The following is a 15,750-nucleotide window of genomic DNA, read 5'->3' as shown; positions in this document are numbered from 1 at the left end:
ATAGGCAATGTATCATGTTTTGATTGTGTATGGATCCAAAAAATTGTAGCTAAAACGTTTAATGAAACCTAGCATGTTGTGTATTATTGCGTATTACCATGTGTATTATTGCGTTATAATGGTCGATAAAATTTAGCTTGGAGTCTAAGATAATTCCTAAATCCCTAACTTTTCCACATTTTTCTATTGTTTGATTTCCTAATCTGATTATGACTTCTGGTGTAGTTCTTTTTCTGGTAAATGTTATTTGATTGCATTTTTTTACATTAAGTTTTAGTAGGCTTTTTTTATGTGTAGAATATGTGTATTTCATTCTGGAATACATTGATATCTTCTTTATCTCTTACTTCCAAAAAGAGCTTCATGTCATCGGCATATATTAGCACTTTAAGTTTCTTGAGAATGAAGGAAATGTCGTTTACATACTAAATGAAAAGAAGAGGTCCCAAATGAGAGCCTTGAGGAACCCCAGAAGTGACTTGAATTGGATTCGAGTTCTTTCCGTTAAATTTAATTATTTGTTGGCGATTAGATAAATACGATTCAAGCCATTTCAGGAGCCCTGGTTGAATTCCAATTTTTTGCAATTTGAAAAGCAGCATTGGTATGTCAATGCGATCAAATGCTTTGCTAAAGTCCGTATAAAGTGCTTCTACATGGTTTCCATTATCCATTGCATTCATGAATAGTCAATAAATTCCAGTAAATTCCAGTTTGTCGTAGTCGAGCGTCCTTTGAAGAAACCGTGTTGCATTTCTGGAATTCTGTTTTTAATTTGCAGGAATAATTTTCCATTAATAATTGCTTCGAAAGGTTTTGGAATGCAAGAGATTTTGGCAATACCACGATAATTACGTACGTCAGATTTCCGACCTGATTTAAAGATAGGTACTAGAAAAGAGCTTTTCTATATTTTTGGAAAGATTCCGGATTCCAGTGATAAGTTAAAAAGCCAAAACAAAGGAGCTGTAAACTCCATTGCAAGATTTTTTATGAAAACTGGAGGGACTCCGTCGGGTCCAAGGCCTTTTGAGGCATCTAAATTTTTTAAGGCCTGCAAAATATCCTGGGCATGAAGTTGGTTGACACCTATACCCACTGAAAATTCCGGATAAAATGCAAAATAGTCTCGATCGCGATCTTCTTCAGAAAATGTTGTATAGATTTCTTGAAAAAAATTTGCAAAGAGATTACAAATCTTTTCCGAGTTATCCCCAACACTTTCATCAAGATGCATTATGGATGGAAAATTGTTAGATTTTAGTTTGGTTTTCACGTAATTAAAGAAGTTATTAGGACTGGACTTTATTTCAAGTTCAATTTTTGAGTTGTACTCTTCAAATGCATTGCTGATTGCTAAATTAAGCTGGTTTCATATGTCTAAGTATATTGCTAAATTTTCACTATTGGTGTTTTTTTTATAAATTTTATGGGCTTTTTGTTTGCGATTTTTTAGATTCTTAATTTGGTTGTTATACCAGACTGGGCTTTTTGAATTTTTGTGACGTCTTCTTTTCTTTAACGGTATGTTCTGTATCATTATTTCTAACAAAATTTTATAAAATATGTCTACAGTGTCGACATTTTCTTCATTCTTGAGAATATGTTGCCATTAACACAGTTTAATCTACCTCTAATACTTTCATAGTTAGCTTTTACGTATTCAAAAACTTCTTCGTATTCGCAATCGTTGGGTCTTTGGTATTGGTGTATAAATAAAGAATATTCAATTGCTGTGTGAAATGCCTCATTTTTCCAAAAAGGGTTTAAGGATTCAGTCACACAGAAGTCTTCGTAAATGTTTGTGAGCAAAAAGTCTAGATAGCAATTTTGTTGGTTTTTAATTTTATTAATTTGGTTCAGACCCAAATTAGCAGTTTTGTCAAAAATGAACTGCAAGGTTTCTTTTTCCCCAACTATTGGAAGTAAGATATCAGTAAGATTCATTTTCATAATCCAGAATGAAGTCTGCATGGCGTTGATTGAAGTCTCCATAGATGTGAACTTTAACCTCAGGAGGCAGTTGTGATAAAATTTGTTCGGCAATTTGGAAAAATGCTTCGTAAGACGATTTATGAGCATGGTCTGGAAAATACACTGAGGCAAATACATGTGTTTCACCTGCTATACGTGATTTCACCCAGACATGCTCAAATTCTTTAAATTTTGTTGTCATTATAATTTCAGAATTGAAATTAGATGACAAAGCTATTAGGACCCCTCCACCCGACTTCTTTGTCTGTCTGTCTGTCTGTCTGTCTGTCTGTCTGTCTGTCTGTCTGTCTGTCTGTCTGTCTGTCTGTCTGTCTGTCTGTCTGTCTGTCTGTCTGTCTGTCTGTCTGTCTGTCTGTCTGTCTGTCTGTCTGTCTGTCTGTCTGTCTGTCTGTCTGTCTGTCTGTCTGTCTGTCTGTCTGTCTGTCTGTCTGTCTGTCTGTCTGTCTGTCTGTCTGTCTGTCTGTCTGTCTGTCTGTCTGTCTGTCTGTCTGTCTGTCTGTCTGTCTGTCTGTCTGTCTGTCTGTCTGTCTGTCTGTCTGTCTGTCTGTCTGTCTGTCTGTCTGTCTGTCTGTCTGTCTGTCTGTCTGTCTGTCTGTCTGTCTGTCTGTCTGTCTGTCTGTCTGTCTGTCTGTCTGTCTGTCTGTCTGTCTGTCTGTCTGTCTGTCTGTCTGTCTGTCTGTCTGTCTGTCTGTCTGTCTGTCTGTCTGTCTGTCTGTCTGTCTGTCTGTCTGTCTGTCTGTCTGTCTGTCTGTCTGTCTGTCTGTCTGTCTGTCTGTCTGTCTGTCTGTCTGTCTGTCTGTCTGTCTGTCTGTCTGTCTGTCTGTCTGTCTGTCTGTCTGTCTGTCTGTCTGTCTGTCTGTCTGTCTGTCTGTCTGTCTGTCTGTCTGTCTGTCTGTCTGTCTGTCTGTCTGTCTGTCTGTCTGTCTGTCTGTCTGTCTGTCTGTCTGTCTGTCTGTCTGTCTGTCTGTCTGTCTGTCTGTCTGTCTGTCTGTCTGTCTGTCTGTCTGTCTGTCTGTCTGTCTGTCTGTCTGTCTGTCTGTCTGTCTGTCTGTCTGTCTGTCTGTCTGTCTGTCTGTCTGTCTGTCTGTCTGTCTGTCTGTCTGTCTGTCTGTCTGTCTGTCTGTCTGTCTGTCTGTCTGTCTGTCTGTCTGTCTGTCTGTCTGTCTGTCTGTCTGTCTGTCTGTCTGTCTGTCTGTCTGTCTGTCTGTCTGTCTGTCTGTCTGTCTGTCTGTCTGTCTGTCTGTCTGTCTGTCTGTCTGTCTGTCTGTCTGTCTGTCTGTCTGTCTGTCTGTCTGTCTGTCTGTCTGTCTGTCTGTCTGTCTGTCTGTCTGTCTGTCTGTCTGTCTGTCTGTCTGTCTGTCTGTCTGTCTGTCTGTCTGTCTGTCTGTCTGTCTGTCTGTCTGTCTGTCTGTCTGTCTGTCTGTCTGTCTGTCTGTCTGTCTGTCTGTCTGTCTGTCTGTCTGTCTGTCTGTCTGTCTGTCTGTCTGTCTGTCTGTCTGTCTGTCTGTCTGTCTGTCTGTCTGTCTGTCTGTCTGTCTGTCTGTCTGTCTGTCTGTCTGTCTGTCTGTCTGTCTGTCTGTCTGTCTGTCTGTCTGTCTGTCTGTCTGTCTGTCTGTCTGTCTGTCTGTCTGTCTGTCTGTCTGTCTGTCTGTCTGTCTGTCTGTCTGTCTGTCTGTCTGTCTGTCTGTCTGTCTGTCTGTCTGTCTGTCTGTCTGTCTGTCTGTCTGTCTGTCTGTCTGTCTGTCTGTCTGTCTGTCTGTCTGTCTGTCTGTCTGTCTGTCTGTCTGTCTGTCTGTCTGTCTGTCTGTCTGTCTGTCTGTCTGTCTGTCTGTCTGTCTGTCTGTCTGTCTGTCTGTCTGTCTGTCTGTCTGTCTGTCTGTCTGTCTGTCTGTCTGTCTGTCTGTCTGTCTGTCTGTCTGTCTGTCTGTCTGTCTGTCTGTCTGTCTGTCTGTCTGTCTGTCTGTCTGTCTGTCTGTCTGTCTGTCTGTCTGTCTGTCTGTCTGTCTGTCTGTCTGTCTGTCTGTCTGTCTGTCTGTCTGTCTGTCTGTCTGTCTGTCTGTCTGTCTGTCTGTCTGTCTGTCTGTCTGTCTGTCTGTTGGTATGTTCCTTATAGACTCGGAAACTACTGAACCGATCAGCGTGAAAATTTGCATGCAGGGAAGGTTGTTATGATAGTTAGAGACCTCCCCACCCTCTAAAAGGGGGGGCTCCCATACAAATGAAACATAAATTTCTGCATAACTAGAGAATTAATCAAGCAAATGGAACCAAATTTGGCATATGGGTGTTTTTGGAGGCAAGCATTTTTTATGGTGAATTGAGACCCCTCCCTTCTTTGAGAGGGTAATCATGACCCCACATGTACAACACAGTTTATAGAGTATAGAGATGGTCATACCATCTACCAGAGTTACGGCAATACACAAGAGCTGGGCACAGCTTTTATAGTGATGGGCGAGATGCAGAAGCGGGTGATCGGGTGGTGGCCGATCAACCCCCGAATGTGCAGATTAAGAATCAAGGGCCGATTCTTCAATATAAGCATAATTAACGTGCACAGCCCTCACCTCGGAAGTACCGATGATGACAAAGACGAATTCTACGCGCAGTTGGAGCGTGAATACGACCGCTGCCCAAGACATGATGTCAAAATTATCATCGGGGACTGTAATGCTCAGGTTGGTCAGGAGGAGGAATTCAAACCGGTGATTGGATGGTTCAGCGCTCACCCGCAAACGAACGAAAACAGCCTAAGACTTGCCGACTTCGCCGCCTCCAAGAACATGGCCATACGTAGTACCTTCTTCCAGCATAACCTCTACCATCGGTACACCTGGAGATCACCCAACCAGACAGAATCACAAATCGACCACGTTCTGATAGATGGTCGGCACTTTTCAGACATTATCGACGTCAGAACCTATCCGGGCGCTAACATTGATTCGGATCACTACCTAGTGATGGTAAGGATACGTCAAAAACTATCTGTTGTGAACAACATACGATACCGCCGCCCGCCACGGTATAATCTAGCGCGACTGAAGCAACCGGAGGTCGCCGAAAACTACGCGTTATCTCTCGAAACCGCGCTGCCGGAAGAGGGTGAGCTGGATGAAGCCCCTCTTGAAGACTGTTGGAATGCCGTGAAAACAGCCATTAACAGCGTAGCGGAGAACGTCCTAGGCAGTGTGGCACCGAATCGACGTAACGAATGGTTTGACGAGGAATACCAGCAGGTATTGGATGAGAAGAACGCAGCGCGGGTACAAATGCTGCGTAGAGCCACCCGTCAGAATGTGGAGCGATACAAATAGAAGCGGAGGCAACAAACCCGACTCTTCAAGGAAAAGAAGCGCCACCAAGAGGAGAAGGAGTGCGAAGAATTCGAACAGCTGTACCGCTTTCACGACACACGGCAGTTCTATCAGAGACTCAACGGATCTCACAAAGGCTTCGTGCCGCGGGCCGAAATGTGCAGAGATAAAGATGGAGGTATCTTGACTGATGACCGTGCGGTGATCGAAAGGTGGAAGCAGCACTACGATGAACACCTGAATGGCGTGCAGGCGGAAGACCATGATAGCGGAGGAAATGACCACATTGGTGCAGCAAGCGACGAAGATGTGCCACCCCCATCGATAAGGGAAGTTAAAGAAGCCATCCAGCGGCTGAAGAACAACAAAGCAGCGGGAAAGGATGACATTGGAGCGGAACTTATTAAAATGGGCCCGGACAAGTTGGCCGGCTGTCTGCATCAATTGATTGTCAAGATTTGGGATACGGAACGACTACCGGAGGAGTGGAAAGACGGGGTTATCTGCCCTATCTACAAGAAAGGTGATAAGCTGGATTGTGAGAACTACCGAGCCATCACTATCCTGAAAGCCGCCTACAAAGTGCTGTCCCAAGTCCTCTTTCATCGACTATCGCCAATAGCCAATAGATTTGTGGGAAGTTACCAGGCCGGCTTCATGGAGGGTCGGTCTACAACAGACCAAATCTTCACCCTGCGGCAGATCCTCCAGAAGCGCCGCGAATTCCGAGTCCCCACGCACCACCTGTTCATCGATTTCAAAGCCGCATATGATAGCGTAAACCGACAAGAGCTATGGAAAATTTTGGACGAAAATGGCTTTCCGGGTAAGCTTACTAGACTTATCATGGCTACGATGGATGGGATCCCGTGCTGTGTGAGAATCTCGGATGGATTGTCGGACCCATTCGAATCTCGCAGGGGACTTCGACAAGGAGATGGTCTTTCCTGCCTGCTATTCAACATTGCGCTTGAAGGTGTTATAAGGCGAGCAGCGATCGAAATGCGGGGCACGATTTTCAATAAATCCAGTCAATTTATCTGCTTTGCTGACGACGTGGATGCTGTCGGCAGAACATTTGAGGCGGTGGAAGATCAGTACACCAGACTGAAACGCGAAGCAGAGAAGATTGGATTACAGATAAATACGTCTAAAACGAAGTATATGCTGGCGGGCGGAACCGAGCGCGACAGGGCTCGCTTGGGCAGCACCGTGGTAATCGACGGGGATGAGTTCGAGGTAGTTGCCGAGTTCGTATACCTTGGCTCGCTGGCAACAGAGGACAACAATACCAGCCGTGAGATTAAAAGACGTATTATCAGCGGAAGTCGGGCCTACTACGGACTCCACAAACACTTGAGGTCGAACAATCTGAGCCCCCGTACAAAGTGCACACTGTACAAAACGCTAATTAGACCGGTTGTCCTCTACGGGCACGAAACGTGGACATTGCTAGAAGAGGACCTACGAGCACTCGGAGTTTTCGAACGGCGGGTGCTAAGAACCATCTTTGGCGGAGTGCAAGAGAACGGTGTATGGAGGCGAAGAATGAACCACGAGCTCGCGCGTCTCTACGGCGAACCAAGTATTCAGAAAGTGATTAAATCTGGACAGATACGTTGGGCAGGACATGTTGCTATAATGCCGGACAACTATCCTGCAAAAATGGTTTTCGCATCAAATCCGGTAGGAACAAGACGAAGAGGGGCACAGCGAGCGAGGTGGCAAGTCCAGGTGGAGCGAGATCTGGCGAGCACTGGGTGCCCGCGGAACTGGAGATCAGTTGCCATGGACCGAAACAGATGGAGAAATTATACTGCACAGGCCTTGTCATAAGACGTTAGGCCAATTAAGTAAGTAAGTAATTACAACACAGTTTAGTTTGTGGCAATATGAAGTTTGTCAGGTCAGCTAACTAGCTGATAACTATCATATAAATGTAAGCAAAGACTCAAACAAATAATGCCAGATTGCTTTCAAGACAAGTATCTGCAACGTAGTTGCATCTCATAGAGTTACATAGCGTTAGATATACCACAGATACATTTAGGCGTTTTGATCATACATTCCGGTTATCTCCGCTATAGTGAAACTAGATTATCATATAAAAATATGTTTCTGTTTTTCGCCGAAATTTTATAGAATATTAATAAAAATCACTCACAAAATAGAAAATTTAACCTTAACAAGCGTTTAATTGCTTGACCGAGAATTTGTCGTTAGCTACTAATTAAATTCTCAATTTCAAAGCAACGATTATTTCAATAACTTATGCTTTCCCCTCTAGGTTCCTTCTTGAGATACAGAAACGATCTCATATGATTCGCAACCATGGTAGCTACTCTGCCGTGGTCTCCTTTTTGATTAATAATTTTCTATGACTCAGATGGCAGTTTCTAGGAAGCCTGTTATCCATATTTCATACGATGAAACTACCCATCGTCCTCTGTCTACCGGTGCAGATATTCTTCCAAGCCGCACCGGTGGAAGTAACCATGCCACATATCGGCTGATATCGATAAACTGCTCGTATTTACATTTATGGTGACACCGAGCAACAGAACTGGGAAGCAACAACGCAACGGCACAGATGGCAATTCGATTTACCGGCAGTTGGCAATTATGGTCGATACTCAGCCGTGAAGTGATTTTGCCGTTGGGTTCGGTTTCCATCCGAGCACGCATCGGGCATCGGTGCAGAATAACGCAGAACAGAACCATTGTCGGCAGAGCCATATCACACCGGATTATTCCCCCGGAGTTCTTGAACTCGAAGCCTACCTACTCGCTTGCGGCCGTCTGCTGGTACATTCATTAGTTAGCTGACTAATGACGCTGGATAGGAATTTAATACGAATTCATGTGACAGGATCAGCTGGGGAGATCTTCGATTTGGAACCGGTTTGTGGTCCCCATGAAGTCTGGTATTTAATAACAATGCCTTCCCATTGTTGACTCCATTCAGGATTAGTACTGATTATTGAATTTTTTGTGACGATTTGAACATGCATCCAGAAATCAACGGAATTGATGTTTATTTCAAAACATTCTAACGTATGTACTACAGAACACTTTCCTTGTTCTGCTTTCAATAGACCACTTTGTACTACCAGGATCAGCTTTACGCTGACACGCTTGTATGGTGAAGGCTATTTATTCGGCGGCTCTTCGCCTGCAACAGCAACCGCACTCTCGAGTGAACTGTTTAAAACAAAACAAAAGACACAGCTCAAAACAAAAGTCGTCAACTAGTGCGTAGACAAACGTTCACGGATGGAACACCATTCTATGCTGTCTATGTACATGTCGTATCTGCGGCATCCTTTTCCATGTGTTCGGTTTAGAAACGAAAGCAATGCAGCAACCGGGTACATGTCACCCAGCCAGAATAGTGACATCGGATGCCGCAGCCCAAAGCATCTGCGCTGTCGTGTTGCTGGCATTCACGCTGATGAAGATGTACTATCCGGCAAAGAGTGAAAGAAGCCGATTGTACACTAGGGTAGGTACTGGATCTCTAGAGTTGAAAATCCTGTTGAACCAATTGCCAAGCGAAATTTTACACACAAATTTGAAGTTGTTTTATTTTTTCGCATGAAAAACTTTCTCTCGGTTTTCAACGACATCTAGCGTTTCCCTTGTTGACTTGAGTGTTTGCTCTTAGCCAAATCCAAATTGCGGGTTTTGGTTTTGGGGTTTTGTAAAATCACCATGAATTAATTTAAGTATACTGTATATTACCGCTGGAAAACTTTTGTTTTTTTTATAAACATAAATGCTTTGGTTAACTTGTGAAAACTCGACATACTACTAGGATACACTACATCGTAGCTCCCGTCACCGTTCCTAAACCCAGGTCTACTCTTCTTTGCTCTGCCTAGTTCTAAAGGGTGTTACGATCAAAATTTGGTCGAAAAAAATGCTTGTGAACTGATCAAATGTTATAAAAAAATCTCTTTATATTTTCTTTTAAAGTTCAATTATTATAAAATACACGTGAATCTCGTTTTACGTCCGATCATTTCTACGTACACTTTTCTACGTCGGGAACTTTAATTAACGTCCTCTCGTTTTATGTCCTAAATTTGAGTTAACGTCGTTTTTTTTCTCCAAAATTTAAATTATGCCCAAAAATTGAATTAACGTCGTCACCAAATACCATAGATAAATTTGGGAATTTAGAAATAACGCCTTTTCTTTTTACGTCCAAAATTTGAATTACTGTCATCTTTTTTACGTACGAAATTTGAATTAACGTCCTCTTGTTTAACGCCCAAAATTTGAATTAACGTCACGGTTTACGTCCTAAATTTGAATTAACGTCGTTGTCAAATACCGTCGGGTAATTTCAGGAGATCCAAAATAACACCTTTTAACGATTCGAATTAACGTCCTCTTTTGTACGTCCAAATTTTGATTTAACGTCCTCTCTTTTTATGTCTACAATTTGAATTGACGTCATATCTTTCTACGTCCAAAATTGGAATTGTCGTCCTCTTTGTCAAGACCGGTTTTTTATGTCTTCCCAATAGTGGAAATAAAACGAGATTTGAGTGTACAGAAAAATTTTCACCAATTTTCAGTTGACCGAATCCAAATCTATACAACATTTTCTCTCGCATCTCTTTCTCATCTCTCTCTCTCAGATTCTCTCTTACGCTCTAACTCTCACTTTCGTCTTTCTCTCCTCTCTCCTCTCATATCTCTCTCTCTCTCTCCCTCGTTCTCTCCTGCCTTTCCCACGCGTTTTTTGTAGTTTCATCTCTTTTTCTTTTTGTTATTGATTTTGATTACACGCTGCGGCTTTTACTTGTCACCAGGCCCGAGCCTTGTGGGTACGTGTATTGGTGAAACAAATATATAGTTCGATACGACTATAAATAAATTAAATGATTCGGTAGAATTGTTGCTAAAAGAAGTATATGGGTTCGATACGACCATAGATTAATTAAATGGTTTGGTACGACTATTTTTTAGTAAAATGATTCGGTGCGATCGTTAATGAATAACGGATTTCACGCCAACTCGACCAGAGCTTGGCATGACCCTTTCAGAATGACTTTGTGTGTGTGAAGATTTGATGTAAATAAACAGCTTTGCGTACTTAGTTTTTTGAAAATTGGACCAGACTAACTGTTGGGAAGGGCTCAATTTTTTTTCTCTTTTTTATTATAACAAATATAACTCGAAAACTATAGGACCTGCACAAAAATGATCTATGGGTGACTTTTAGAAAATATTCTAAATTTTTATAAAAAAATACCGAAAAAAATTAAAATCATTCCTACACTGAAAAAAAAAGCATTTTAAAAACTAAAAATCGATTTCCCAAAGAAGGCCATCTCAAAAATTGATGAAATTTTTTGATTTTATAATTACACAAGTCTTCCATACATTGCAAAATGGGTAGATTTAAGGGAAAACCCCGATTTAATCCACCTAGTGGTGAAAGAAACCTTTGTTATACAATCTTATTTGTTAAAGAAAAAGTTGTGGGGGTGTATTTTCAGAAAAAATTACACTGAAAGAAAAAATCGCAAAATCATGACAAAAATCATAAAATGTTAATTTTCTCAAAATATCTCCTCCTATTTGCCTTACTTTTTTTAATGTAGCTTAAATTATGTCCTAAAATTTGGTGGAGTGCTTCTCATGGGCACTCTGATATTTATTGAAAAACCTTCAAAAATTGTATTTTTTTTGTAAAACTCAATATGAACTGAATTCTTATATAAACTGTTTCTTAGGCCCAGTCGTTCTTAAATTATTGCAAATGTAAAATCTAAAAATTAGGTATTAGGGTCAATTCACGCAAAATTATCCGATAACCGTGTAATCGATCTTCACGGATTTGAATATCAGATTTTTCATTTTAGATTAGAAAGCAAAAATCCTACATTTGATGGTAGTCTCCTGTTTTAAAAGAAACAAAAAAAAGACCCTTTCTGTCAAATTCTTTTATTTTCTTTTGCTTAGTAGAATATCTGGAAATCAGGAGGCTTAGAAAGAAACTATTTTCATTCCAATTTCAATCACTCCAATTAAAAATAGTCGAGTCAAGCTATAGCATTTTGAGCTGGAAATGTTCATATAGAGATCGACAAGTCTTCGGAACTTAATTCAACTGTTTGTTAACGCTATGATAGTTATCATCCATATGCATCCTAGCAATGAACAATCTTCAGAGTGTATTTTGACATACCGAATAACTTTGTAGAACATTTAAAAGCAATACAGAATATCGTGTGCAAAGTTTTTTAACAGAATTGATATTGAAGTGGTTTCCTTCAACAAATCATTATATTTCGCGACCAGTAAGAGATAGATATTACTATATGCAGCAAAATTGCTTATTTGAGTGTGTTCTACAATTTTCGTAAAGACATTATTTTTTTTGGACGCATTTAAAAAACAAAAATGTTTATCACCCTATTAGGCGAATTCACGCTCACCCTAATAGTGTGAGAAAATGTGCCATATTTTATATTTTGCAGGCATATTGGCAGTGTTGAAACCCTTCGTTTGACACTAAAATAATTAAAACTAGATAAATTATCTTGGTTAAAATCATTATAAATTATTGTTAATTTTGATGTCTTGTAGACGTTTGCTTACATCTTTCAAAATAAACGTCTGTTGGCGCTTGCCCTACGTTGTGTATTTTGAAGGAAAAAAGTAGACGACGATAGCCGGCAGCAAGCGTGTATAGCAGGCGGGAACGACGACAGCCGGCGGCTGCTGGATAATAACCACCAAAGAGGATGGTAGTGGATCGGAAATTTCACTGTTACAGAATATCACTTAAGTCACCGTATTAGGCACTATAACTTAGAGATTTATTTCAGGCTAAACGGGTCCAACTAATAACCAACTTCACAGGTAAGTATTGCAGAGTGGTAAGTATATTTAATAGCAGGATAACGAATACGCAAGTTTTGCGTTTACTCTTGTTACTGGTTCGATCTGGACTGACTATCGTCCGATCGCTACCGAAATTATTATGTGGCTGACGGGTTGCCAGAAGGGCTGCACAACTGGCCTAAATGTACGCCCGTTAGCACCAATCTGCTACAGGATGCAATTCTACCGCCAGTGCGGTCGATTTTACTTCTAAGTCTCAACATACCCGCCGCCTTGAACAATCATGTTCAACAAAAAATGTAAACAAGTAGCATAAATTTTAACTAACTAGTAATACAGGTTGGTTTTTATAATTCTAACACTATTTCTTCTCACTTTAGTTCATCCTGACGACATATCCGAACTGCGTTGGGCCGGTTGAGGGTTGTTGGCCATTGGTGAGTCTTGTGAAGTGTTGGCTGGTACTGGAGAACACGGCAACAGGCAAATTTTTGCTATCGGACGAGTGATGATTCCACGAGTAGTGCGGATTGAAACAACTCGTGCCAGCTGATCTTTTCCGGGTATAACAGCTTGTATTCGCCCTAACGGCCAGCGAATCGGTGGTTGTAGTTCGTCGACAATGATGACCATCCTGCCGGGAATTATTTCATCATTTCGTTTCCATCCTCTGGTGTCTTTCTGTAGTTCTTGTAGATACTCCTTTCGCCAATGGATCCAAAATTGCTGCACATGCAACTGCAGCTGCTGATAGTGGTCGAGTCGGTTCACAGGTATGTCGTTCAGATCTGGGTCGGGCAGGGCTTGCAGGGATGATCCGATAAGAAAGTGTCCAGGTGTGAGTGCGGCTAAGTCGATCGGATCTTCTGTCATGGGAAGCAGGGGACGGGAGTTCATTATCGCCTCAATTTGTGTCAAAATAGTACACATGCTCTCAAACGTTAGGCGAGTCGGTCCTAGCTGTCGAAATAGATGTTTCTTGGCCACTTTAACGGCTGATTCCCAAAGGCCCCCAAAGTGCGGCGCTTTGGGCGGTATTAGATGCCAGGTGATGCCTTCTTCAGCGCAAAAGGAAACTATTTCATTCTGCTGTGATTTATTGTGCAGCATAGTGAAAAGTTCAGCCAGTTCGTTCTTTGCACCTTCGAAATTTTTACCATTGTCAGAATGGATATGCGCAGGACAGCCACGCCGGGCGATGAACCTTCGGAGGCAACACAGGAATGCTTGGGTGGACAGGTCATTCACCAATTCTAAGTGCACTGCTTTGGTTGAGAAGCACACAAAGACGCACAGGTAAGATTTGGCAGGTGCTGCACGCTTATGAATCGGACGAAGATACAGTGGGCCAGCGTAGTCAATGCCGGTGATACTGAATGGACGACTTGGGATTATTCTCGGAGCTGGTAATTGACCGATTTGTTGCTGGGCAGGTACTGGATTGAGGCGTGTGCAACGAAAACAATTTCTGACGATGCTTTGAACTAGTTTGCGGCCTCTTGGCGGCCAAAATTCCTCTCGAATTGTACTTAACAGCAGGCGCCCGCCGCCGTGAAGCAATTTACGGTGGTAATGTTCAGCTATCATCCGGGTAAGCGGGTGGTTAGCGGGAATTAAAGCCGGATGCTTTGCTTGATAGGGTAACTGGGACAAATTAAGACGGCCTCCTACTCTCAACACTCTCTCTGGGTCTAAAAACGGGCTCATCAGGTGAATGGATGATTGTTTTGATACAGTTTCACCTTTCTGCAACTGTTTCAGTTCTGTCGAAAATGCGTCTTCCTGGGCTAATCGTATGAGTATCGTTTTTGCCTTATTCAGCTCTGCCACTGTCAGTGTTCGGTCGATAGGTTGGGTTGTAGATAAAGGTTGTGTTCGCACTCTCAAACGGGTGTTGGACACAAAGCGTAAACAATATCCTATCGCGTGCAAAAGAAGTCTGTAGGAGGACCAAAGTGAAAACCACGGGTGAACTGGTATAGATGCTTGTGCGACTGCTGCTACTGTCCGCCTTTCCAAAACTTCATCTGGGACGCTTGGTGGGAAAGAATTGGGCCAATTTTGCGAGGATTGTGACAGCCAAGCAGGACCATTACTCCATAATTTGGATACGAGAAGATCTTCTACTGACATGCCACGCGAAATCAAGTCTGCTGGATTTTCTGTCCCGGGAACATGCTTCCATTGGCAACCGTTCGTATACTGCTGGATTTCAGATACTCTATTGGCGACGAAAGTTGGCCAAACATTCGGGGGTGATTTTAACCATTGCAAAGTTACAGCTGAGTCGGACCAAAAGTAGGATGCGGATACGTTGACGTCGATGGCTTGTTTGATTCTGTCGTGGAGCCGCGCGGCTAATTTGGCTGCTTCAAGTTCCAAACGAGCGATAGTTATTCGTTTAAGCGGGGCTATGCGGGATTTCGACGCCAGAAGCTGGATTCGTACGTTTCCCAACTCGTCTTCACAGCGGGCATACGTACAGGCACCGTAAGCAAGTTGAGAGGCATCTGCGAAAGTGTGTAGTTGAATAACGGCATCAGGTAAGAAAGCATACCTGTTTATTCGGTGTTCAGAAATTTTGACCAGATCTCGGTAGTAGTTTTCCCAGCTTGCCCTGACGGGATCTGGAATGGGATCGTCCCAGTCGCAGGACAGCAACCATAACTCCTGCATTAAAATCTTTGCACAGACGATTACTGGAGAGATAAGACCAAGGGGGTCAAATAACTTGGCGATGTCGGAAAGAACAGTTCTTTTTGTAGGAGGCTCATCACTTCGACGAATTTGTGAGTCAAAACGAAGACAGTCGATTTCAGGCTCCCACGCAATTCCAAGTGCCTTAACGGTTTCATTCGGGCTAAATCGCAGTGTAGATTTCGTACCAATTTGCTCCTGGGATAGTCCCTGTAAGACTTCCAGTTGATTAGAGGTCCATTTTCGAAGTTCCATTCCGCCCTTTGTTAACAGCTCGGTAAGTTCGTTTCGCAACTGGATGGCTTCTTCGACTGTTTGTGCCCCACCGATGAAATCGTCGACATAAAAACATTTCTTAAGAGCCTGTGCACCGGTCTGATATGGTTCACCTTCGTCTGTCGCTAGCTGCTGGAGAGTACGGGTCGCAAGAAATGATGAAGGAGCTAAACCATAAGTTACAGTTAGCAATTCGTAGGTTTGTACAGGTGATTCTGATGAAAAGCGCCATAAAATGCGCTGCAACGGGGTATCTTCCGGATGAACGAGTACTTGTCTGTACATTTTAGCAATATCTCCGACTAGAGCAACTGGGAATGTGCGAAACCGTAAGATGATAGTAAGAAGATCGTCCTGCACCACGGGGCCTACGCAAAGAGCTTCATTGAGCGAGAAACCGGTAGAAGTTTTTGCAGAGCCGTCGAAAACGACTCGAACCTTGGTTGTCGAACTTGCTTCCTTAATTACGGGGTGGTGAGGTAAATAATAGGCTCGAGAGTTGTGTTCTTCGTCCTCTTTGACCAACTGCATATGGCCAAGGGAGAGATACTCTCGCATGAACTGGTGATAATCATCTTTAAGTAGTGGGTTTCGCTGCAGCCGTCTT

This window comes from Sabethes cyaneus, chromosome 1 (assembly GCF_943734655.1).
Source record: "Sabethes cyaneus chromosome 1, idSabCyanKW18_F2, whole genome shotgun sequence".
NCBI classification, from domain to species: domain Eukaryota; kingdom Metazoa; phylum Arthropoda; class Insecta; order Diptera; family Culicidae; genus Sabethes; species Sabethes cyaneus.
Note: the sequence above shows the minus strand (reverse complement) of the source record.